Below are 27,873 nucleotides of genomic sequence, written 5' to 3' on the forward strand. Positions count from 1 at the left end.
ATGGATAAAACACTGGACCCGCAGTCAAGAAGGCGTGAGTTCAAATCCAGCCTCCAATGCCTACTAGTTGTATTACTCTGGACAAGTTACTGACTCCATTTTCTTCATTATAAATGGGGGATATTATTAGCACATACTTCTAGGATTGCTGAAAGGATAAAATGAAACAATATTTGTAAAGTATTTTGCAAACTCTAAGGACCTATATAAAAGTCATCTATTAATAGTAACAGTATTTAGCAAAATGTCTGGCTCGGAGAAGGCACTTAATAGCTTTTATTGATTTTATTGTTAACATGTTACCTTTATAAAAAGCCCATGAGGTAGATCGTATGGACAGTATTGTTCCAGCTTTGCAAGAAAAAGCCATGAGTGGTTAAGTGATTTACAAAGAATCACACAAATAGTATACTTTCAGCTTTGGAAAACAGAAATAATGTGGAAATTTGAGAGTGAATGTGATTTTTTTTCCTCTTGAAGAAGAAAAAGCAAGGAATAGGGAAGGAAATGTATTTATTATTTCATTTGAAACATATAAGGAATTACTGCATTAAAAATGTTAACCAATAGTGGCTAAATACCAGCCCCCACTTTATGGTCCCTCATGGAGATTCCCAGCCATTAATTTGGGAACTGTCATATAGTCACTTTCCTATGCAAGATGCCCTTCTCTTCAGGGTCTTAATGGTAGAAAAAACAGTGTATATGGAATCTAGAGAGGAGAGTTGGAAAACAAATTCTCACATAAGTTTTATGTTCTTAGTCAAGTCATTGCTCCTTTGAGTTTTAGTATTTTATTTGGAATCATAGAATAGCATTTCTTATACTATTTAGCTCATAGTTATTGGGAAGAAAATGCTTTGTGAAATCATAAACATTATTCAAATATAATTTATTATTATTTTAACTTTTCCTCAGTAGCAAGATAATGAGAGGCAATGGAAGAATGCATTTTCAAGTAGGTGGAGAAGATGCGGAGTCAAACTATGCCCATCTTAGGAAGATTTTTTTTTGTACAACCTTTGAGCTCAACTCTGTATCTGCCTAATTTATTAAGGGATTTTTGTGGCAATTTTCACTTTGCACAGTACAATATAAACATAATCTTATTTAACCTTCACAAAAACTATAGTAATTCTTATCTCCATTTTGCAGATGAGCAGAGGGTCCAAGATTATTTGATTTGAGTATAGTCATATAACTAGTACCAGAGATATTATTTGAACCTAGAGAATATTTGTTCTATAATTCTGCTCATTTAGGAAGAAACTCCCTTTTAAATTTTTATTTTATTAAAGCTTTTTATTTATAAAACATATGCCTGGGTAATTTTTCAACAGTGATTCTTGCAAAACTTTCTGTTCCAAATTTTCCCTTCTTCTCCTCACCTCCTCCCCTAAATGGCAAGTAGGCCAATATGTTAAATATATTAAATATGTTAAAATATATGTCAAGTCCAATAGATATAGATATAGATATAGATATACATATTTATAACACTACCTTGCTGCACAAGAAAAATTGAATCAAGAAGGAAAAAAAAACTAAGAAAGAAAACAAAATGCAAGCAAACATCAATAAAAAGAGTGAAAATCCTATGTTGTTAGGTAAGCATGGACCCACACTTAACACCACATACTAAAATAAGATCAAAATGGGTCTAAGATTTAGGCATAAAGAATGAAATCATAAATAAATTAGAGGAACAGAGGATAGTCTACCTCTCAGACTTGTGGAGGAGGAAGGAATTTTTGACCAAAAGAGAACTAGAGATCATTATTGATCACAAAATAGATACTTTTGATTACATCAAATTAAAAAGCTTTTATACAAACAAAATTAATGCAAACAAGATTAGAAGGGAAGTAACAAATTGGGAAAACATTTTTACAGTTAAAGGTTCTGGTAAAGGCCTCTCTCCAAAATATACAGAGAATTGACTCTAATTTATGAGAAATCAAGCCATTCTCCAATTGATAAATGGTCAAAGGATATGAACAGACAATTTTCAGATGATGAAATTGAAACTATATCCACTCACATGAAAGAGTGTTCCAAATCACTATTGATCAGAGAAATGCAAATTAAGACAACTCTGAGATACCATTGCACACCTGTCAGATTGGCTAAGATGACAGGAACAAATAATGATGAATGTTGGAGGGGATGTGGGAAAACTGGGACACTGATGCATTGTTGGTGGAGTTGTGAAAGAATCTAACCATTCTGGAGAGCAATCTGGAATTATGCCCTAAAAAGTTATCAAACTGTGCTTTGATCCAGCAGTGCTACTACTGGGCTTATATCCCAAAGAAATACTAAAGAAGGGAAAGGGACCTATGTGTGCCAAAATGTTTGTGGCAGCCCTTTTTGTAGTGGCTAGAAACTGGAAAATGAACGGATGCCCATCAATTGGAGAATGGTTGGATAAATTATGGTATATGAAGGTTATGGAATATTATTGCGCTGTAAGAAATGACCAACAGGATGAATACAGAGAGGTTTGGAGAGACTCACATGAACTGATGCTGAGTGAAATGAACAGAACCAGAAAATCATTATACACTTCAACAATGATACTGTATGAGGATGTATTCTGATGGAAGTGGATATCTTCAACATAAAGAAGATCCAACTCACTTCCAGTTGATCAATGATGGACAGAATCAGCTACACCCAGAGAAGGAACACTGGAAAAATGAGTGTAAATTTTTTTGTTTTTGTCCCCAGGTTATTTTTACCTTCTTAATCCAATTCTTCCTTTGCAACAACAACAGCAACAACAACAAAACTCAGTTCTGCACATATATATTGTACCTAGGATATACTATAACATATTTAATATGTATGGGAATGCCTGCCATCTAGGGGTGGGGGTGGAGGGAAGGAGGGGAAAAATTCAGAACAGAAGGGAGTACAAGGGATAATGTTGTAAAAAAAATTACCTATGCATATGTACTGTCAAAAAATATTATAATTATAAAATTAATTAAAAATAAAAATAAAGTTTCTTATAAATGTTAAAAAAAAAAAAAAAGAAAATCCTATGTTGTAATCCATACTCAGTTCCCACAGTCCTCTCTCTGGGGGGTATATGGCTCTCTTCATCATTGAACAATAAACAATTGGAACTAGTTTGAACCATCTCATTGTGTCTATCCGAATTGATCAACATATAGTCTTCTTGTTGCTTGTATAATGATCTCTTGGTTCCGTGCATTTCACTTAGCATCAGTTCATGCAAGTCTCTCCAGGCGTCTCTGAAATCATCTTATTGATCGTTTCCTACAGAACAATAATATTTTGTAACATTCATATACCATCATTTATTCAGCCATTCTCCAACTGATGGACATCCATTCAGTTTCCATTTCTTGCCACTACAAAAAGGACTGCCACAAACATTTTTGCACATGTGGGATCCTTTCCTTAGGATGAAACTTCTTAAAGAAGTCACCTTGAGAAAACTCTATATTCATTCTTCCTCAGAGCCAGTCATAAGTCCAATCCAGTCCCAAAGGTCAAATGAATCTACACCTTTTTCATCTGAAAAGCAGAAATTAAGGAAGATCTTTTTTCATATGGTTACATGCAGTTAAAAAAAAAGGTAAATCAATCCATTCTTGGAAAGAAATTCAACAATGTGACCAACAAAGCAAACCAAAACAAAACCCAGTGGCTTTGGAGTCAGAGGAAAAGGGATTAACTCCTGCCACTCTCATGTGCTACCTGTGTGACCATGGAATTAATTTTTCTTCTTTGGATCTCAGCTTACTCATCTATAAAATGAGAGTTTTGATTTAGACGGCCTTCAGGGTCACTTCAAACTTTCAATCTGTGATTCTATGATAAAGCCAACCAAATGTTTAGTGGTTAGAAAAGATGGGTTAAATCAGTCCACGTTTCATGTAGTTTCATTTGTGCAAACTGAGATTTTTGGGACTACAGGAATTTTCCTTTCCAAAGCATTCAAAGAATTTAAGTCTTGGAAGAAAACTCATCTACTTCAAAACTCACTTTTCAGATTAAAAACAAGTCTCAGAGCTTTGCCTAAGATCACAGAATAGTCACTTCAGAAGTAGAGCTCCAATACAGGTCTCCATTCCATTGTGACATTCTTTACACTAAAATGCTACATAAAATGAGTTACAGGTGCTGAGTAATGCTTCTCGCTCAACTTAGAGACAACTTCAGTTTTCACAAGGGAATTACATTGATAATCATTTTAAGTGAGGTTGGAGACTTCTCCACTCTGCACTGGTGTCAACCATGAAAAAGGATCCCTGTAATAGAAGAGGTGCTATTCAAGAAAGGATATTTACACAATTTTAAAAAGCCAGGTTCTATCAAACCTATATCCTGAAAATCCTTGAGGATTTTCTCATGACTTTATATATGAGTATATGGAAAAGGTTTCAACAATCAGTGATTTCAACCTACAGTTGACTGAAAATTCCCTCTTCAATAACTCCAATTTTTAAACTAATAGACCTTTATTTTTCAGATTATAAATATACATTAATTTTTAATACATACTTCTTTTTTTTTTTTTTTTTTTTTATTTTTTTTTATTTAATTTTTTTTTTTTATTTTATAATTATAACATTTTTTGATAGTACATATGCATGGGTAATTTTTTTTACAACATTATCCCTTGCACTTACTTCTATTCAGATTTTTTCCCTTCCTCCCCCAACCCCCTCCCCCAGATGGCAAGCAGTCTTATATATGTTAAATATATTACAGTATAATTTAGATACAATATATGTGTGTAGAACCGAATTTTTTGTTGCACAGGAAGAATTGGATTCAGAAGGTAAAAATAACAGTTTACATTCATTTCCCAGTGTTCCTTTTCTGGATGTAGCTGGTTCTGTCCATCATTAATCAATTGGAATTGGATTAGCTCTTCTCTATGTTGAAGAAATCCACTTCCATCAGCATACATCCTCGTACAGTATCATTGTTGAAGTGTATAATGATCTTCTGGTTCTGCTCGTTTCACTCAGCATCAGTTGATGTAAGTCTCTCCAAGCCTCTCTGTATTTCTCCTGTTGGTCATTTCTTATAGAACAATAATATTCCATAACATACATATACCATAGTTTACCCAACCATTCTCCAATTGATGGACATCCATTCATCTTCCAGCTTCTAGCCACTATGAAAAGGGCTGCCACAAACATTTTGGCACATACAGGACCCTTTCCCTTCTCTAGTAGTTCCTTGGGGTATAAGCCCAGTAGTAGTATGGCTGGGTCAAAGGGTATGCACATTTTGATAACTTTTTGGGCATAATTCCAGATTGCTCTCCAGAATGGTTGGATTCTTTCACAACTCCACCAACAATGCATCAGTGTCCCAGTTTTCCCACAGCCCCTCCAACATTCATCGTTATTTGTTCCTGTCATCTTAGCCAATCTGACAGGTGTGTAATGATACCTCAGAGTTGTCTTAATTTGCATTTCTCTGATCAATAGTGATTTGGAACACTCTTTCATATGAGTGGAAATAGTTTTAATTTCATCATCTGAAAATTGTCTGTTCATATCCTTTGACCATTTATCAATTGGAGAATGGCTTGATTTCTTATAAATTAAAGTCAATTCTCTGTATATTTTGGAGATGAGGCCTTTATCAGAACCTTTAACTGTAAAAATTTTTTCCCAATTTGTTACTTCCCTTCTAATCTTGTTTGCATTAGTTTTGTTTGTGCAGAAACTTTTTAATTTGGTGTAATCAAAATGTTCTATTTTGTGATCAATAATGGTCTCTAGTTCTCCCTTGGACACAAACTCCTTCCTCCTCCACAAGTCTGAGAGGTAAACCATCCCCTGTTCCTCCAATTTATTTATGATTTCGTTCTTTATGCCTAAATCTTGGACCCATTTTGATCTAATCTTAGTATGTGGTGTTAAATGTGGGTCCATGCCTAGTTTCTGCCATACTAATTTCCAGTTTTCCCAGCAGTTTTTGTCAAATAATGAATTCTTATCCCAAAATTTGGGATCTTTGGGTTTGTCAAAGATTAGATTGCTATTTTTATTCACTATCTTGTCCTGTGAACCTAACCTATGCCACTGATCAACTAGTCTATTTCTTAGCCAATACCAAATGGTTTTGGTGACTGTTGCTTTATAATATAGCTTTAAATCAGGTACACTTAGACCACCTTCCTCTGACTTTTTTTTCATTAGTTCCCTTGCAATTCTCGACCTTTTATTCTTCCATATGAATTTTGTTGTTATTTTTTCTAGGTCATTAAAATAGTTTCTTGGGAGTCTGATTGGTATAGCACTAAATAAATAGATTAGTTTGGGGAGTATTGTCATCTTTATTATATTCGCTCGGCCTATCCAAGAACATTGAATGTCTTTCCAATTATTTAAATCTGACTTTATTTTTGTGGCAAGTGTTTTGTAATTTTGCTCATATAATTCCTGACTCTCCTTTGGTAGATATATTCCCAAATATTTGATACTATCGACTGTTATTTTGAATGGAATTTCTCTTTGTATCTCTTGCTGTTGGATTGTGTTGTTAATGTATAAAAATGCTGAGGATTTATGTGGATTTATTTTGTATCCTGCGACTTTGCTAAAATTCTGAATTATTTCTAATAGCTTTTTAGCAGAGTCTTTGGGGTTCTCTAAGTATACCATCATGTCATCTGCGAAAAGTGACAATTTGATTTCTTCATTTCCTACTCTAATTCCTTGGATCTCTTTCTCGGCTCTTATTGCCGAGGCTAGAGTTTCTAGTACTATATTGAATAGTAATGGTGATAGTGGGCAACCTTGTTTCACTCCTGATCTTACAGGGAAAGGTTCTAGTTTATCACCATTACATATGATGTTTACTGAAGGTTTTAAATATATGCTCATTATTATTTTAAGGAATAGTCCATTTATTCCTATACTCTCAAGCGTTTTTAGTAGGAATGGATGTTGGATTTTATCAAATGCCTTTTCTGCATCTATTGAGATGATCATATGGTTTTTATTAATTTGATTATTAATATGGTCAATTATACTAATAGTTTTCCTAATATTAAACCATCCCTGCATTCCTGGTATAAATCCCACTTGGTCATAGTGTATTATCCTGGGGATGATTTTCTGAAGTCTATTTGCTAATATCTTATTTAAGATTTTAGCATCAATATTCATTAAGGAAATTGGTCTATAGTTTTCTTTCTCAGTTTTCGATCTACCTGGTTTAGGTATCAGTACCATGTCTGTGTCATAGAAGGAATTTGGTAGGACTCCTTCAATCCCTATTTTTTCAAATAGTTTACATAGCATTGGAGTTAGTTGTTCTTTAAATGTTTGGTAGAATTCACCTGTAAATCCATCTGGTCCTGGGGATTTTTTCTTAGGAAGTTGGTTAATAGCTTGGTCTATTTCTTTTTCTGAGATGGGACTATTTAAACTACTTACTTCTTCCTCTGTTAATCTGGGCAAGCTATATTTTTGAAGGTATTCTTCCATTTCATTTAAGTTATCGAATTTATTGGCATAAAGTTGAGCAAAGTAGCTCCTAACTATTGTTCTAATTTCCTCTTCATTAGTGGTGAGTTCACCCTTTTCATTTTCAAGACTATCAATTTGCTTTTTCTCTTTCCTTTTTTTAATCAGGTTTACTAAGGGTTTGTCTATTTTGTTGGTTTTTTCATAAAACCAACTCTTAGTTTTATTAATTAATTCAATAGTTTTTTTACTTTCAATTTTATTAATCTCACCTTTTATTTTTTGAATTTCAAGTTTTGTGTTTGTCTGGGGGTTTTTAATTTGTTCCTTTTCTAGCAATTTTAGTTGTAAACCCAATTCGTTGGCCCTCTCTTTCTCTATTTTATGCAGGTAGGCCTGTAGAGATATAAAACTTCCCCTAATTACTGCTTTGGCTGTATCCCACACATTTTGGTATGATGTCTCATTATTGTCATTTTCTTGGGTGAAGTTATTAATTATGTCTATGATTTGCTGTTTTACCCAATCATTCTTTAGTATAAGATTATTTAGTTTCCAATTATTTTTTGGTCTATTTTCCCCTGGCTTTTTATTAAATGTTATTTTGATTGCATTATGGTCTGAAAAGGATGCATTTACTATTTCTGCCTTGCTGCATTTGATTTTGAGATTTTTATGCCCTAGTATATGATCAATTTTTGTATAGGTTCCATGAACTGCTGAGAAGAAAGTATATTCCTTTCTGTCTCCATTTAGCTTTCGCCAAAGATCTATCATATCAAACTTTTCTAGTATTCTATTTACCTCTTTGACTTCTTTCTTATTTATTTTGTGGTTTGATTTATCTAATTCTGAGAGTGCAAGGTTGAGATCTCCCGCTATTATAGTTTTGCTATCTATTTCCTCTTGCAGCTCTCTTAATTTCTCTTTTAAGAATTTAGATGCTGCACCACTTGGTGCATACATGTTTAATATTGATACTGCTTCACTATTGATGCTTCCCTTTAGCAGGATATAATGCCCTTCCTTATCTCTTTTAATTAGATCAATTTTTGTTTTTGCTTGATCTGAGATGAGGATGGCTACTCCTGCTTTTTTGGTTTTGCCTGAAGCATAATAGATTCTGCTCCACCCTTTTACTTTTAGTTTGAATGTCTCATCCTGTTTCAGGTGTGTTTCCTGTAAACAACATATAGTAGGATAATACATACTTCTTTAAAAATCTTATTGAGAAGCCATTCTCTGGCTGATAAATGACCAAAAGTTATGAACAGACAATTTTCAGATGAAGAAATTAAAACTATTTCTAATCATATGAAAAGGTGCTTTAAATCACTATTAATCAGAGAAATACAGATTAAGACAACAATGAGATACTGCTACACACCTCTCATATTAACTAAGATGACAGGAAAAAACAAGGACAAATGTTGGAGGGGATATGGGAAAACTGGGACACTAAGACATTTTTGGTGAAGTTGTGAACAGATTCAGCCATTTTGGAGAGCAATTTGGAACTGTGCTCCGTTATCAAACTGTCATACTCTTTGACCCAGCAGTATTTCTATTGGGCCTATATCCCAAAGAGATCTTAAAGGGGGAAAAGGGACTCACATGTGCAAAAATGTTTGTGGCAGCCCTTTTCATAGTGGCAAGAAACTGAAAACTGAGTAGATGCCCATTAGCTCGAAAATAGCTGACTAAGGTAGAGTATAATAATGTTATGGAATATTATTGTTCTATAAGAAATGACCAGGAGCATGATTTTAAAGAGACTTGGAGATTCTTACATGAACTAATATAAGTGAAATGAGCAGAACCAGGAGATCATTGTACATGACAACATAAATATCATATGACAATCAATTCTGATGAGCATGACTCTTTCCAACAATGAGATGACTGATGACAGCTCCAATGTTCTTGTGATGAAGAGAGCCAACTACACCTAGAGAGAGGACTGTAGGAACTGAATGTTCATAATATTCTCACTCTTTTTGTTGTTGTTCACTTGCATTTTGTTTTCTTACTCATTTACTTTCTCTTTTTTCCTATCTGATTCCTCTTGTGCAGCAAGAGAATTGTATAAATATGTTTATACATATTGGATTTAACATATATTTTAACATGTTTAACATATATTGAATTGCTTGCCATCTAGGAGAGGGAAGGAGGAGAAAATCTGAAATACAAGGCTATGCAAGGGTCAAATTATCCATGCCTATGTTTTGAAAAGAAAGCTTTATAAAAAAAAGAATCATATTGAGAGAGAAAAATCAAAACAAAAGAGAAAAACATGAAAGAGAAAAAACAGAGGAAAAAGAAAGAAAAAGTGAACATAGCATGTTTAATTTACATTCAGTCTCCATAATTCTCTCCTTGGATGTAGATGATATTTTCTATCCAAAGTTTATTGGGATTGACTTGAATCACTGACCCCCTGAAAAGAACCAAGTCTTTCATAGTTGATTGTAGAATCTTCTTGTCACTACAACGTATTTTGGTGCTGCTTATTTTGCTCAGCATTATTTCATGTAAATCCGTACAGGTCTTTCTAAAATCAGTTTGTTCACTTTTTACAGAACAACATATTAAATTACTTTCATATACCATAACTTATCCATTTTATGGGTATCTATTCATTTTCTAATTCCTTGTCACCTCAAAATGAGCTGCCACAAACATTTTTGCACATGTGGGTCCTTTTCCCTCCTTTATAATTTCCTTGGAATACAGATGCAGTAGTGGCAGTGCTGAGTCAAAGGGTATGCAGTTTGCTGATGGTTTTAAATAGATGTTGCTTATCATTTTAAGGAAAATTCCCTTTATTCCTATAATCTCTGGTGTTTTAATAGGAATGAGTACTGTATTTCTTCAAAAGGTTTTTTTTGCATCTATTGAGATTATTAAATGATTTCTGTTGGTTTTATTAATTATATGATCAATTATGGCAATAGTTTTCCTGATATTTAACCAGCACTGCATTTCTAGTATATTCCTGGTATAAATCCCACTTGGTCATAGCATAGTATTCTGCTGATCTTTGCTAATATTTTATTTTAGATTTTTTCATCCCTGTTCATTAAAGAAATTGGTCTGTAAATTTCTATGTTTTGGATCTTCCTGTTTTAGGTATCAGTACTGATCATACCATAGAAAGATTTTTACAGGTCTCCTTCTTTACCTATTTTTTCCAAATACTTTACATAGTATTGAATTAATTGTTCTTTAAATGCTTGTCAGAATTCACTTGTAAATCTATCTGACCCTAGAGATTTTTTCTAAGGAAACTCATTGATGACTTGTTCAATTTCTTTTTTCTAAAATAAGACTAAATAATTTATTTCCTCTTCTGTTAATCTGGAAAATTTATATTTTTGGAAAAAATCATCCATTTCAATTAGATTGTCAGATTTGTCAGCATACAAGGGGACACAATAGCTTCAAATTATTGTTTTAATTTCTTTTTCATTGGTATCAAGTTCGACCTTTTCATTTTTGATGCTAGTGATTTGTTTATTTTTTCTTTCCTTTTTCTAATCAAATTAACCAAAGGTTTATCTATTTCACTGGTTTTGTTCATAAAATCAACTCTTAGTTTTATTAATTAGTTCAGCATTTTTCTTAGTTTTAATTTTATTAATCCACCCTTTGAGTTTCAGAATTTCTAATTTGGTATTTATTTGGGGTTTTTTGATTGTTTTTCTAACTTTTTAGTTGCATGTCCAATTCATTGATTTCCTCTTTCTATATTTTATTTCTATAACTTTTTAGAAATGTAAAATTCCCCTAAGAACTGCTTTGGCTGTACTTCATAGGTTTTGGTATGTTGTTTCATTATTGACATTTTCTTAGATGAAATTATTGATTGTTTCTGTGATGTTATGTGAAACCTATACATTCTTTAGAATTAGGTTATTTAATTTCCAATTAGTTTTTAGTGTTTCTTTACCTGGCCTTTTATTGCCTCCTGCATCATGGTCTTTAAAGGAAGACTTTACTATTTCTGCTTTTTTATGCTTTTAATACATAGTCAGTTTTTGTGCAGGTGTCATATACTGATGAGAAAAAGGTATATTCCTTTCTGTCTCTATTCAATTTTATTCAGATGTCTATCATATCTAAGTTTTTTTAGGATTCTATTAACCTCCCTAGTTTCTTTCTTGTTTATTTTGTGGTTACGTCTGTCTAATTTGGGGAAAGGTTGAGGCCCCCACTAACTGGTTTACCTTTTTCTCTAAGAATTTGGATGCTCTAACCACTTGAAGCATATATATTTAGTATTGATACTATTTCATTGTCTATGATAGCCTTTAACAAGATGTAGTTTTCTTTTTTATATCTATTTTTACTTCTAATTTATCTGAGATCAGAATTGTTATCCCTGCTTTTTTTGGCTTCAGCTGAAGCATAACAAATTCTGCTCCAGCCTTTTACCTTTCTCTGTATGTAAATCTCTATCAAATGTGTTTTTTTGTAAACAATACATTGGAGGATTCTGCCTTTAATCCTCTCTGATATTTGCTTCTGTTTTATGGGAGAGTTCATCCCATTCACATTAACAGTTATGATCACTAATTCTGTATTTCCCTCTATTCTATTCTCTTCCCTGTATATACATTTTTTCTCTCTTTCTACCCTGTCCCTCCTTAGTAGTGTTTTTTTTTCCTAAGTCACTCTGTCCTCAATCTTTCCTCCCTTGTATCACCCTTCTTCTGTTACTCCTTTCTCCTAGTTTTTCTGCCCTCCCTTCTAATCAGCCCCTCCCTTTTCTTTCTCCTTTCTCCTCCTACTTCCTTATATGGTAAGATGAATTTCTATATCCAATTGAATGATTATGATATTCCCTCTTTGAGCAAAAACTTATGAAATTAAGCTTCAGACAATTATCATCCCCCATACCTTTTTTTCCTCTATTGTAATTCCGCTAATGTAATATTGTAATAGGTCTTTTATGCATCTTCATGTGATCTGATTTTTCCTATTTTTCCTCTCCTTTCCTCTTTGATATCATCATATAAGAATCCATTCATTTTCACTTCTTCATCCATGTTTGCCCTCTGAAACTGCCCAAATAGTAGCTACAGTTCTCAAGAGTTACAGATATCATTTTCCCATCTAGGGATGTAAAAGGCTTAACATTTAAATAATATAATTTTTTCTTTGTTTATATTTCTATGTTTCACATGAGACCTGTGTTTGAAGATCACTTTTTCTGTTTAGTTCTGTTTTTTTTTCAATAGAAATGATTGAAAGTCTCTTATTTTATTGAAGAAATATCTCCTCACTGAACAATGAAGCTTAGTCTTTCTGGATAGTTAATTGTTGGTTGTAATCCCTGCTGCTTTGCTTTCCAGAATACAGTTTTCCAGGTCCTCTGCTCCTGTATTGTAGAAGCTGCCATATTCTGGGTAATCCTGACTGTTGCTCCTTGATAGTTGAATTGTTTTTGTCTGGTGGCTTGAAGCATTTTTGCCTTGAGATTATAGTTCTGGAGCTTTGTAACAATTTTCCTTGTGGTTTTCGTTGTGGGATCTCTTTCCAGAGGTGATCAATAGATACTTTCAATTTTCTATTTTGCATTCTTGTTCTATTATATCAAGGCAGTTTCCCTTGATGATCTCTTTTTTTTGTTAATAGTGTTTTATTTTTCAAAATGCATGCAAAGATAGTTTTCAATGTTCACCCTTGCAAAATCTAGCATTCTAATTGTTCTCCTTTCATTTTACCTCCCCCCTCCCTAGATAGCATGTAATTCAATATAGGTTAAAGGTATGCAATTATTCTAAACATATTTCCACATTTATCATGCTATACAAGAAAAATCTGTTCAAAAAGAGAAAAAAAATGAGAAAAAAGCAAGCAAATAACATAAAAATAACATAAAATACTATGTTGTGATTTACTTTCAGTCCCCATAGTCCTCTTCTCTCTTTGGATGCAAATGGCTCTCTCCATCACAAATCTAATGAAAATGGCCTGAATCACCTCAAAGTTGAAAAGATCTAAGTCCATCACAGTTGATCATCACATAACCTTGTTGTTGCTATGTACAGTGTTTTCTTGGTTCCACACACTTCACTTAGCATTAGTTTATGTAAGTCTCTCCAGGCCTTTATGAAATCATCCTGCTGATCATTTCTTATAGAATAATAATACTCCATTACATTTGAATACCATAACTTATTCAACCATTCCCCAACTGATGGGCATCTACTCAGTTTCCAATTCTTTACCACTACAGGAAGGGCTACTACAAACATTTTTGCATATGTGGATCTCTTTCCCTCTTTTATGATTTCTTTGGTATACAGACAAAAGCGACACTGATGGATCAAAGGGTATCCACAGTTTAAGAGTTCTTCAGGCATAATACCAAATTACTCTCCAAAATGGTAGGATCAATTCACAATTCCACCATTAGTGTCCTAGTTTTCCCACATCATGTCCATTATTTATCATCATCTTTTCCTGTCATCTTAGTTAATATTAGAGGTATGAAGTGGTTCCTCAGAGTTGTCTTAATCTGCATTTCTCTAATCAATTCTGATTTAGAGAGTTTTTTGATATGATTAGAAATGGCTTTAATCTCTTTCTCTGAAATTTGTCTGTTTATATCCTTTATAATCTCTTAAAGAATGCTATCCAGGCTCTTTTTTTGGTCGTGGCCTTCAGGTAGCCCAATAATTTTCAAAATGTCTTTCCTGGATCTATTTTCTAGGTCAGCTATTTTTCCCAATGAGGCATTTTACATTTTCTTCAATTTTTTCATGCTTTTCAGTTTGTTTGACTGATTCTTGATGTCTCAAGGAGCCATTAGCTTCTATATGCGCAATTATAGTTTTTAATGTGTTTTTTCTTTCATTAGCTTTTGTTACCTCTTTTTCTATTTGATTAACTCTACTTTCCAAGTTGTTTTTTTCAGTGGATTTTTTTTTTTTTTGCATTTGACCAATTCTATTTTTAATGTTTTTTTAATCAATTTTTTTCTTCCTTTTCCAAGTTGTTGACTCTCTCTTGTATATCTCTCATTTCTTTTCTCATTTTTCTTCTACCTTTCTTATTTGCCTTTTAAAATCTTTTCTGAGCACTTCCAAGAAGCCTCTTAAGGCTTGAAACCAATTCATTCTCCTGTGGATATTTTGTTCTCATTTGAGTTGGTGTTTTGGTCTTCTCACCATAATAGCTTTCTGTGGTTAATGTTCTTTGCTGTTGTTTCCTAATTTTCTTTACTTCTCTTCCCCCCTCACTTTTTGTGCCTTTTATGATTAAGCTCTGTTCCTGGGGTAAAGGGCATGCTATCCCAAGCTTCTTGTGCAGCTCAAAATGTTGGCTTTGAACACAGAGGTCCCTTGTGTTTGGTATCTTGCACACAAAGAATGTAGCTTTACTTGCTCTCCCCAGGAAACAACTTGATTTCCAGGGGCCCTTTGTGTTTGGTATCTTGCTCAAAGGTCTACCTGATCTCTCCAGGAAACAGCCTGGTTTCCTTAGCTGGCAGTTTAACTTCTGAACTGGGACTGGAGGCTGCCCAACTGGTCTGCTTTGTTACTGAGCTAGGACAGAGGATATCAGTGGCTGATCTGGTATGATTAAGAACCTTTCACTGGCTTTCCCCACATACACAGTTTAAGCTCAGCTGAGTGTCCCTTTCACCCCAGTGAGACCAAATTCTATTAAAGTCCTTCCAATCTCTCTTGACATAGAGAGTGGTTTCATTCCATCACACTGTTTAGAATTTTGGTTTCACATGGTTTTTGAGGGAAACTAAGAAAACTCAAGCAGCTTCCTGGCTTCACTTCACTATTTTGGCTCCACCATCAATAGACCTTTATTAATATGTTTTGCATTTACACCATTTAGATGTCCTCTTGATTTTTTCTCTTTTTCTCTCCTTTCCTTCCAAAAAACACATCCTTAATAAGAAATAATTTTTAAAGAAATAAATAAGTCTAAGGAAGAAGAAAAATAAAACAAATTCACAAGACTGATCTTTATTTTTAAAATATCTGATTTGACAACTCTGATAAGTAGTCAGCTACTCTTCATTTGAATATTTCCAGTAATGTAAAATTCTCTACCCACTAACAGAGCTCATTCCACTAAAGAATGCTCATATCAATGAAAAAACTATTTGAAACAAATAACAACTTCAGCAAAGTTCAAGGATATAAAATAAACCCTCACAAATCATAATCATTTCTATGTACTACCAACAAAAGCCAACAGCAACAGACAGAAAGCAAAATTCATTTAAAATAACTATAGAAAACATAAAATATCAGGAGTCTACTTGTCAAGACAAGCTCAGAAATTATATCAACACAATTACAAAATACAGACAATTCTAAACAATTGTACAAGGATGGGGGAGGGAAAAGAGAGAGAAAAAGAATTAGTAACTAAAAGATTTTTTTAATTGTTTAAAAATGTTATATGTATGTACTTGGAAAATATTTAATGATTCTTTTAAAATGTATTTTTTTGTTTTGAAATTGTTTTTCCTTATACAAAGGCTAACTTTCAGAAACTGTACTTACTCCTAACCTGTGTCACAAAGACAAAAAAGTATAAATCTCCTTCTAGCCCATAACATATGTGAAGATTTGATCATGCCCCCTCCAAATCCTCTTCCCCAAGCTAAACATTCCCACTTCTTCCCCCAAATCCTTGTACAATCAATCTCCCAGTCTCTTCGTCATCTGAATCACGCTTTCTTTGAATGAACTCCAACTTGTCAGTGTATCCTCTAATATATGTTGCAAAAACATGAATAAAATATTGAACATGTAACCCAACCAATGCAGAGCACAGCAGGACTATGACCTATGTCAATATGGATAATACTGCTTCTATTAATGAAGCTTAAAGTTGTATTAGCTCCTTTGGTTTTTAAACCACATTGATGTTTCATGTTACTTAGTCATGGGCAAGATGCCCACTTACTGGAGTATTGGTCATTCAAATAGGAAGGAATCATAAACTTTGGATCCAAGAGAAAGGGCCTTTTCATTTCCAAATTCCCAAAGAAGTACTAAGTCTCTATTTCCTAATCTAGAAGATGGAGTAAATGATCCCTAAAAGGCTCTCATTATTCTAAAACTTTTGAATTTTATGATATAGTACTCATAATTACTTAATTGTTACACCTAGAACAGGAGAGATTTCCCATAAATTCTTCCACTGGCTTTGGTGAAGTTCACCTCTACTTGAACATGCAAAGAGTGCTGAGCAGAGAGTTGAGAAGGACCTGAATTTGAATCCTGAAGTTGACACTTATTAACTATATGACCATTAGCAATAAAGACATTTAGGCTCTCTGCCACTCTAGTCCCTTCTCCGTTAAATGTGGATAACAATTACTTTAGTATCTACCTCACAGATTTACTCTTGCAAATTTTAAAGTGAAATCTAATTGTAGACTACTATCACTATGTTTATTAATATGAAAATAAAGGCTAAAAAGCCACTATTTAAATAATGGCAAAGACCTCTGGATCTCAAAGACGGGAAGCATGGTCAATGCTGGATTTTTACAATTTTGTAGAATTTAATATGCACTTTGGATGGTCTTCTTTATAGGACTCTTTTCATCATATCAGAATTTGCCTCTTTGAAAGAACAATTTGGAAAGAATTATAGTAGATAACTATAATGCAGTGCTTATAATGTTCCAGGCATTCTATAAAGTGTTTTAAACTATTATCTCATTTGACAATAACGATAAGAGCTAAATGTTATTATTACCCCCATTTTATAGATGAGAAAACTGGAACATATAGAGGGTAAAAGACTTGCCCAGGCTCATACAACTACTAAATATCTGAGGTATCTGAGGTGAATTTGAACTCATATCTTTTGGTCTCCAGAACCTGTGTTCTATCCACTGTGCTAAAACAATATGATTGATGGATATAAATTGAAATGTTTTAAACATAATTTGCTTTTTTGACACGTGCCCATCTTCCCTAGTTTTGAATTTAGAGGCTAAGAAGAAATCATCCAATTTCTCTTCCAAATGATAGTCCTTCACATACAGAAACAGCTTATCATGTCCCTCCTTTCCTAAAGTTTTTTTTTTCTTTTCCAGGCTAAGCATCCTCAGTCCCTTATCCAAGTAAATTCCCCTCATTAACCTGATCTCACTTTTCTGGACATTCATCAATGTCCACAAAAAGTGGTTCCTAGACCTTAACATGCTCCAGAAATAGTCTGGCTCCATTATAGGCACTCATTCTCATATAAAAATAAATATATACATAATTTGGCAGGAGGGGGAGCAGTGGGAGAAGAAGAAAGAATCATTAAGTAAACAAAAACCCTAGCATTAAATTACAAACATGCTTCAACTACCAACATCTTTAGTCACTAATGGATTCACAGCAGATTTGACAATTTCTTTCCCTGTACTTTTCAGTTAATGAGTTGTTGGCTTTGTCAAACATTGAATAAGTCATTTGGCAGTCTTTGCCTTTGATTGAAACCACCCTTTTACCAAGGAACATAATTTGGTGAAAAGACAGAAACACAAAGACAAGACCTTTATTTGCCAAAGAAACCGCATTAGGTGATTTCCACATCACATAATTTTTGTTCACCATGAAAGCACATTGGTGAGCAAATAGGTCATATAACTGACTGGCATCATATCCAGTCTGAATCAGAAGACTTAGGGTAGTTCTGTTTTAGTTTATACCCTAATTGTTCTGTCTCTGCAATGAATGCTTTCTAGTTACCTTTGTAGGCTACCCACTTGTGTCCTCCTGATCTGTGACTTGATTTGGGTTACTTCTATTACTGTCATGAAATCTGATTTCTATAGATTTCTATAGAGCATTATGCCTTATTAAAAGCCTCCTTCATGATTGCTCTGAAATAAACTCACATATGATTATCTGCAGTTCATAAAGGAAGAAAAAAACTAATGGGTAATGACTTGCTCAGAATCACATTAATTAATAAGTGGCAAAGCAAAGATTTGAATTGATACCCTCAGACTTTAACTCCCATGCTCCTTCCAATGCATCTACAGCTTCTTTGGTAATCTGTATTTTCATTATCTCTAACTATGGAAAATAAAATATCTACAAAGAGCTACAACTAGTAATTTTGTTCTTGGAGTAAATACTATGGAATTCTCCCAAAGCAGCTAGGAATAAGCATGCCCTTTGTTAGGGATAGGCAGGGTATCACTCTGTTAATTTTGGTAAGAATAGGAGGTAGAGGGGAAATAGGATCAATAGATACTTTGGAACATTATTAAAACACAAGGCTACTTGGAGACTACAACTTGTGGGAGGCATCTGAGATTACTCCAATCTGCTATTTGATAGCTTTCTACTTTAGATAATTATTCTTGCCAAGTAGATTCTAATCTCTGTTACTTCTATGCTGCTGAGGACTGAAAATGACCATTAGCTCCCTCTGCATTTGGGACCTAGAAGCTAAACTCCAGTCATCCTATCCTAGTTGTGGTCCTATATATAAATACTCTAGAAATAGATGTTTCTATTTGCACTGAACTTAATGAAGCTTGCATATATTACAGGATATTTGCAAAAGAAACATAAAGCTAGAACACAGTGAGCATGGTATATTAGAGATGATGGTGATAATATATTTTCTCATTTTATGCTCAAAATAATTTTATGAAATTGGGACTATCAATAACATTTTCTATGTGCAATTTTTTTTACACATAGGAACTGAGGTCCAGGGAATTCTACCCATTTTCATATAACTACAAAGTCATTAGTAGGATTTGAACCCATATCTTTCCTTCTGCAATCTAGTACTTCAGCTTCTTCTTTACCCACTGCTTGGGTTACAGGCAAATGCTACTTGGGATCTGGAAGCAATGTTGTAGAACAGTAATTGTGTTCAGACATCAAACTTGCCTAATCTTTGGGACATTCAACATTTAGTATATGAGAAGAAACTGTCAGATAAGGCTCAAAAGAGGATTTCAGAGGCTTAGACACAGAGATTGATATTTCTTGGTATAATTCCCCTCTGTTCTGTGTGGCCCAGGCTGCTCACTCTCAGGTAGAAAAAGGCAGGCTCTGCTACAGAGTGTCTATAATTCCCTAGAAGGTCTACTGGTGGGTCCCTAACTGGGTCTTATACTTCTGTAAAGCCTGGGCATCAATAAAAAAGCAATGAAGATATATGTGCTACAAATTCCATCTAGAGTTGCCTTTTTGAACCTGAATAACTAAGTTCAATCCTCCTTCCCCTGGCAGCTGTCACCAAAACATTAAAAATGTAGGTTGGGGAAGCAAATGATAAAAATACTTTATAACATTATTTTCTACAGTTTTTGAGAACCTCACAAGAATACTGATAAACACATGTACATCTTTGTACATTTCTTGTAAATCCCAAACATCCCCCAGGTAAATTAGCTTCCACATGACCTCTGCCTAAATTTACTGTAACATTAATATGGTCATAGGCCTGGATCCCAATTTCCTGACTATTTTTGACTCTGTTTATATTACAATCCTTCTCTCTAATCAATATTTAGACAAGATCTTGCCTCACCACTTTATCTGTGATGGTTAAAGTATGACTTTAGAATCTCAAGTATCATCCAAGTCACAAGTCAGACTGAGCAATTCCCAGTTAGCAGCCACCAACTTCCCTAGATAGTTTCATGAATGAGTGAGATAATTTCTAGCCCTGTTTTATTTGGGAGATGTGAGAATTACGAGAAGCCAACAAACACCCATGGTCTGATCTATGGATTGCACAATCCTTGAAACTTTGGGTCACATCTTCTTAGGTAAGGGATTTTAGGAGTACTCCTTAGCTCCTCATCACTACCATAAAAACACATACCTTGCTAGGTACTCTAAGTAAAACCACACTTCTGGTCTAAAAGTCAAAGACAGAAAACATAAAGAACAGAGGAATCCTTTAAAATCTTCCACCTGCAGCAAGAAGAGGCAGAAAACAGAAGAAATCAATTTGCCTTGTGATTATTATCTCAACTTTATTTTGTCCTTCTGTGTCCTCTCCCTCTCCCATGATGCTCTTGAATTCTGAAACATCAGAAGTAAGCTTTCACAATTAAGAGTTTTGTTTTTCATCATTCTCAAAGAGGATTAATGACATCATGAAGGTGATATCTTTTTTTTTTTTTACTGGAAATATTTTTTTTAATTTTTATTTTATTTTATAATTATAACATTTTTTGACAGTACATATGCATGGGTAATTTTTTATAACATTATCCCTTGCACTTACTTCTATTCAGATTTTTTCCCTTCCTCCCCCAACCCCCTCCCCCAGATGGCAAGCAGTCTTATATATGTTAAATATATTACAGTATATTCTAGATACAATATATGTGTGTAGAACCGAATTTTTTGTTGCACAGGAAGAATTGGATTCAGAAGGTAAAAATAACAGTTTACATTCATTTCCCAGTGTTCCTTTTCTGGATGTAGCTGGTTCTGTCCATCATTAATCAATTGGAATTGGATTAGCTCTTCTCTATGTTGAAGAAATCCACTTCCATCAGCATACATCCTCGTACAGTATCATTGTTGAAGTGTATAATGATCTCCTGGTTCTGCTCGTTTCACTCAGCATCAGTTGATGTAAGTCTCTCCAAGCCTCTCTGTATTTCTCCTGTTGGTCATTTCTTATAGAAAAATAATATTCCATAACATTCATATACCATAGTTTACCCAACCATTTTCCAATTGATGGACATCCATTCATCTTCCAGCTTCTAGCCACTATGAAAAGGGCTGCCACAAACATTTTGGCACATACAGGACCCTTTCCCTTCTCTAGTAGTTCCTTGGGGTATAAGCCCAGTAGTAGTATGGCTGGGTCAAAGGGTATGCACATTTTGATAACTTTTTGGGCATAATTCCAGATTGCTCTCCAGAATGGTTGGATTCTTTCACAACTCCACCAACAATGCATCAGTGTCCCAGTTTTCCCACAGCCCCTCCAACATTCATCGTTATTTGTTCCTGTCATCTTAGCCAATCTGACAGGTGTGTAATGATACCTCAGAGTTGTCTTAATTTGCATTTCTCTGATCAATAGTGATTTGGAACACTCTTTCATATGAGTGGAAATAGTTTTAATTTCATCATCTGAAAATTGTCTGTTCATATCCTTTGACCATTTATCAATTGGAGAATGGCTTGATTTCTTATAAATTAAAGTCAATTCTCTGTATATTTTGGAGATGAGGCCTTTATCAGAACCTTTAACTGTAAAAATTTTTTCCCAATTTGTTACTCCCCTTATAATCTTGTTTGCATTAGTTTTGTTTGTGCAGAAACTTTTTAATTTGGTGTAATCAAAATGTTCTATTTTGTGATCAATAATGGTCTCTAGTTCTCCCTTGGACACAAACTCCTTCCTCCTCCACAAGGTAAACCATCCCATGTTCCTCCAATTTATTTATGATTTCGTTCTTTATGCCTAAATCTTGGACCCATTTTGATCTAATCTTAGTATGTGGTGTTAAATGTGGGTCCATGCCTAGTTTCTGCCATACTAATTTCCAATTTTCCCAGCAGTTTTTGTCAAATAATGAATTCTTATCCCAAAATTTGGGATCTTTGGGTTTGTCAAAGATTAGATTGCTATTTTTATTCACTATCTTGCCCTGTGAACCTAACCTATGCACTGATCAACTAGTCTATTTCTTAGCCAATGCCAAATGGTTTTGGTGACTGTTGCTTTATAATATAGCTTTAAATCAGGTACACTTAGACCACCATGAAGGTGATATCTTGACTTGCAAGTAAATTGAATTAAGTGAAGCAGAGCTGTGCAGAGAATTCAGGCTCACTCTCTCCTCCAAAGTCAACAAGACATAGGTCAATGACTGGTGATGGCTTTGGATGCAATGGGCAACGTTGGCTTTTTTTGCAATGGCCTTTTCAAGTCTCCATTTGCTGAAGCTATACCCATTCTGTAGTTAAACTCTGGTCAAAAGTCTAAGCTAAAGTTTTATGACTGTTAGCCATGTTATTCTCCTCCCACGTCAGCCCCTGCACTTGCAGCACCAAACATTCCAAGAAAAGAAAGAGGAGAACTCAGTATCAGAAAATGTCCCTCTCCCAGGAGTACCAGTATAAGAAATAGGATGTCCATACATCATCCTTCACTCTCTCTGCATGACCACCTCACCTCCTTCTCTGGTCATACATCTATTTGTTGACAAATTTCAAATCATTTAATGTGTGCTATTTATCACTGTTAAAATCCTGAAACCTGCTAAAATCCACTATCTACCACTCCATTGCCTATGTGATGACTACAAATTTGATTTCTTGGAGATTATTCTACTTCATGAGTTTTACCCACAGAAAATCACGAGCAATAATGATGTTTCTAAAAATGAGATTTTTTTGTTTCAGGAAAGAGTTTGAGAACATCAAAGTGTTATGTTAATTCCCCCAAAGAAGATTGTAAATTCAATATGAGTTATCAAAGTGATGTGGCAACCAAACTTAAAAAAAAAAAAAAAAAGCTAATGTGATGTTGAGATGCATTAAGAAAGGCAAAATTTCCAGGAAAGAAGGAGGAGATAATCACATTGTATATTGTACATTGATATGGTTAGATCAAAAATGGGATATTATATTCACTTCTGGGAAATACATCTTAGGATATATAAGGTAGAACTTGTAGATATGAGCAAGAAAGGTAGTGACCAGGACAAGCATTTCTGCCATATGAAGATCAGCTGATGAATTGGGAATATTTAGCCCGAAGGAGAGGATTTGGGAAGGACATGTGAACAGAATTTAAAAGGCTGAATCCCTATGAAAGAAAGATTAAATACCTTCTGTTTGATCCAGAGTTATGAAGAGGTAAATTTAAACTTGGCATAAGGAAAAAATTGCTAAAAGAAAAAGAAAGCAGAATGGGCTACTTCAGGAGATGGTAGATTTCTCTTCCCAGAAGGTCTCCAAGAAAAGGCTAAGAACCTTTTGGGGACATGTTAGACCGAGGGTACTTTTGGAAATTATCATTAAATATATAGATTTATATAAATCCTAGAATGCTTAAAAATGAAATAAACTTTTTTACATGTAATTGCAAAAAATAAAATATTTCCAAAAAGATGAAATAGAGCTTTTTTTATTACTCTGATTCACTTCTAAGATCTGTTAATTTTCTAAATTTGTAATTTATCCAAAACACATGAACTAAGACACTTTCTCTGTAGGTTGTCCTTCAAAACACATAGCATAAGCTGAACAATATACATTCTTTATTTGCATAATTTTTTATTGTATGAATTATGTATGAATCACATACCTGAATGTGGTTTACATGGAATAGGCGAAATCCAGGTGACACAGAAGAGAGAGTTCTACACACAAAGTAAGGAAGACCTGAATTCAAATTAATCTTTTGTGTTTGAACAAGTCAGTTAGCCTGTTTGCTTCAGTTTACTTAGTTATAAAATGGGGCAATAGTACCTACTCAGAGGATTGTCATGATGATCAAAAGAAATATATGTAAGAATTTTTTAGCATGGTGCCTGACATATAGTAGAACTTATATAATTGCAAGTTATTATTATTAAGAATTTCTTCAGTGTTTCAGAGATTAAACAAATCATCAGAATTTCATAAGAAAATAGTAGCATCTGGAGAACCTATCCCTATATAGAGAATCCCTCTTCTACTGGGGCTGTATGTTGAAATTTTGCAAACACCTTTGGTGTTGGTCCTATTTTATGTCTCATCATAAACAAAGAAATAAACAAAGTGAGTGTCATTGTTGAATCTTTTAAGATGTACTCTATTAGCTAATGCATGGAAGAAACCTTGTTAGGGAAATATCTAGGACAGGATTCTGCTATACTAAATCAAATATACGTTTCTTTTTGACATAGTTAGCGATCAAGTGAAGGAAAATGCTGTGATCCCTTTACTTTTCAGTTTCATAACTAAGATGTGGTAGAATATCAGAGGTGAAAGCATTGCTATTTCCTTTTGACATTTTTATCAAGGATAACCTCAATATATATTGAGCTGATTCTCATAAAGATTTTGAGGGGTGAGAAAGTGAGCATATGGATCAGTAGTTTCTGATATTCTCTTCACTATTTTCTGAAAATGAAAAATATTAGAAAGAACAGAATTTTAAAATTCCTCAAAGCACCAAATTATTTTTTATCAATTGATGTGACTTGTGCTTCTAGCGAATAATTTTATGACACAATAGCAATTATTATATATCTATTTTTCTTTCAGATGGCATGAGAAATGATCAACAGCTTCAAAACTATATTATCTACAGAATGAAGCACATCTCTGTATACTTGGCTTAATTCAGTTACTTTTCTCTTCTTTGCCCTCTTCAATGTCATTTCTATTTCCTCATGCAATAGTATATCAAGGTTTAAGATGTTAGAGGCTCAATATGAAGGCTTCACTGATATTGATGAAGAAAACCATTTATTTTAGAAATATTAACTGGTCTTTTCTGTGTTTATTTTTCCTATTTACTTTCCTCCTTTCAATTACAGGTTCAAATGCCTTTTGCATGACTTTGCTTAATTGGATCTATCTTGGTAAGAAATGGAACTGAGTGATTGATGTGATAACATAACCAACAGCTGTCATGAGTCAATAAGGAGTTGCCCCTATGTGAATATGTGCGGTTCAAAACTGTGTAAACATCTAGAGGAGAATTATCTTTCCAAAGAGGATATAGGAACTGCCTCTCTCAGGTTCTACTAATAAGTAATATGGACCACCATCATCTGAAATTATTGAAAGTGCAATTAATATGCATTAAATGTGTATATCTGTTTTAAAAGTAACTACTTATAATACTCAAAATGACTAATGTTTCATTTGTATCAGATCAAAAAGGACTAAAGACTGGGATAGGATCTCACAAATTTTCTTTTTTATTTCAATAGTATTTCATTTTCCAGTTAAATGTAAAGATAGTTGTCAACATTCATTTTTATGTGATTTTGAATACTATTGAAATTTAAAAGATTTCTCTCTTTCTCCCTTACTTCCCCTCCTCCCCCCTCCCCCAGACAGCAAGCAATATCATACATCACAATAAGTTTTCTGAAACTGCTATATTCTTTCTAAAATTCTTCTCAGTTACATAGGCAAGTATTCTTCATAATCATCCACTATATTCTTCTATAAGATTTTATAAATCTATTTATACCCCAAGTCAATTCTGCTCTTGGCTGCCATGGGTCTATGATTCACAATCAAATTCTCACTGCCCAAAGCAATGATTCTTTTGGCCTACTCACTGTGGCCATTACTTTAAGTCAATTAAAGGTCAGTTCTAATTAGTACAAGTAATGAATTTAATGCAGTGATCACATATATTTTATTTAATTAAATCTATTTGAATGTTTGCTTATGCAAAATATAACTGATTCCAACTTAATGGTACTATGTGGTGTAAATTCAAGTAATGCTACCACGTCACAGGATTCATTATTGTTACTAATAAGGACCTACTTATAAATGCCTATGGAGAATTATGGTAGTCCTTGATAATGTCTATTCTTTTACCTATGTCCTATCTGAAACATAACAGCATATCTAAATAGGTCACTTTAGGGATATTTCAATTTTATGAAATATTCACACCATAACTTATCATCTTTATTCTTGTTTCTAAGGTGCTTTTAATTACTTTTTTTCCTAAAAATGATGATAAAATTATAAGGATAATAAAATTATTTATATGGAAAGCATCCCCACATCAAGAAGGCAAGGGCTTTATTGTCTTCCTTACTTCTTCCACATATTAGGTTCCTATATACGTTTATTGGATTTGATTGAAACTAGGTAATATGGCAGTCCCAAAAAGTAATGTGATCCTTAGACTCTGTGTTAACATTGCTTACAGTATTCATAATAAGAAAAGTTTAGTCCAGCCCTTGTCAAACTATATCTGATTATTGTGATTAGGTCTGGGCATATATTGACAAGTTCAACTTTGTCCACACAGGGATTATGAGGATGGCAAAAAGACTGGAATCATGACATAAAAGGATTGCTTTAAGGAAGTAGTGATAATTTACTGTCACATGGATGGATGGGACTTCTCCTGATTGGCTTGAAGGGATAGAAGTAGTACTCATATGTAAAAGTTGCATATGATAGATTTTGGCTCAGTTAGAAAAAAAAATTCCTAACAAATTAGCTCTGTCCAAAAGTGAAATGGCCTTCCTTATAAGATAATCAGTTATTCATTAATGAAAGTTTTTTAGGCAGAAGTTCAGCTTTCAGCCATAAGCAGTCTGCTTCTTGCCAGCAACTACCATCACAGCCAAGGAAAACATGCTTTGCCAATACCCAGTTTTGATACCAGAGCAAAAGAAAGAGCTGTCTGATGTGGCTCACCAAATTTTTGCTCCAGACAATAGAATCTTCTCCCATTGGAAAGCAGCTTTGGGCCATTGAAATTGAGAAGGAAGAGGAAAATTGGTGCTTCTATAGGCAGTTTCTTCTGACAATAGATGATCAAGCGAAGTCCTATATTAGGGATGTTAGCCTTTTCTATAAGAAATTCTATCAAAAACCAATAATGCTCATACTATCTCCAAAATCATAAAGGCAAAGAGTACTGTTGTGGACGTCAATGAGAATAAAGGTGTTGTGCCCCTGGAAGGGACCAATGGCAAGACCCAAGGTCAGGATGGGCTGAGTGAGAGCTGTGCCCCATAAAAGAAGGATGAGGTTGACTTTGCCAAATGGCATTATGGGAAACGTTTCCAATTTGCCATTATGGAGGATGTCAATATGCTAGTCTGTTATGCCAGCATTTGCCAACAGAATGGAATTGTCCCCATTATAGAGGCAGAGATCCTCTCTTATGTAGAACATGATCTGAAGCATTATCAGTATGTCACTGAGAAGATTCTGGCTGCTGTCTACAAAATTTTAAAAATCACCATATCTATCTGGAAAGAACATTGATGAAGTCTAAACATGATCATCTCTGGCCATGCTCTGGCCATAAATATTCACATGAGGAGATTACGATGACATCTGTAACTGCCTTCACTGCACTGTGCCTCCTGAAATCACTAATATTACTTTTCTGTCTGGGAGTTAAAGAGGATACTTTCCATTAACCTCAATGCCATCAGCACCTTCCCCTTGCATAAGCCATGGACCCAGATCTTCTCTTCTGAATGACCCTTCAGGTATCTATTCATAAGACCTGAGGTGGAAAGAAGGAATATATCCAGGCTGCCCAAGAGGAATTTATTAAGGAAGCCATCCCTCAGAGTCCAAGAAGAGGCTAGGATCACAGATATTTGTACTAAACTCTCCTATCACTCCTAACTTATGTGATGTTGTTATTCTCAAATGAATCTCTAGCAACCCTTTCTCAGTCCACTTTTTCCAACAAGCAACTATTT

General features: G+C 34.1%; 1 protein-coding gene and 1 pseudogene across 4 annotated transcripts in view; one reads left to right on the plus strand and one right to left on the minus strand.

Annotated features, from left to right (window-relative positions):
* On the plus strand, window positions 1-27,756 carry LOC141554960 (fructose-bisphosphate aldolase A pseudogene; annotated as a pseudogene).
* The window catches only part of ZMAT4 (zinc finger matrin-type 4), a 756,392-nt gene that overhangs the window by 527,703 nt on the left and 200,816 nt on the right, over window positions 1-27,873 (minus strand). The window lies entirely within an intron of this gene.

This window comes from Sminthopsis crassicaudata, chromosome 2, assembly GCF_048593235.1.
Source record: "Sminthopsis crassicaudata isolate SCR6 chromosome 2, ASM4859323v1, whole genome shotgun sequence".
NCBI classification, from domain to species: Eukaryota; Metazoa; Chordata; class Mammalia; order Dasyuromorphia; family Dasyuridae; genus Sminthopsis; species Sminthopsis crassicaudata.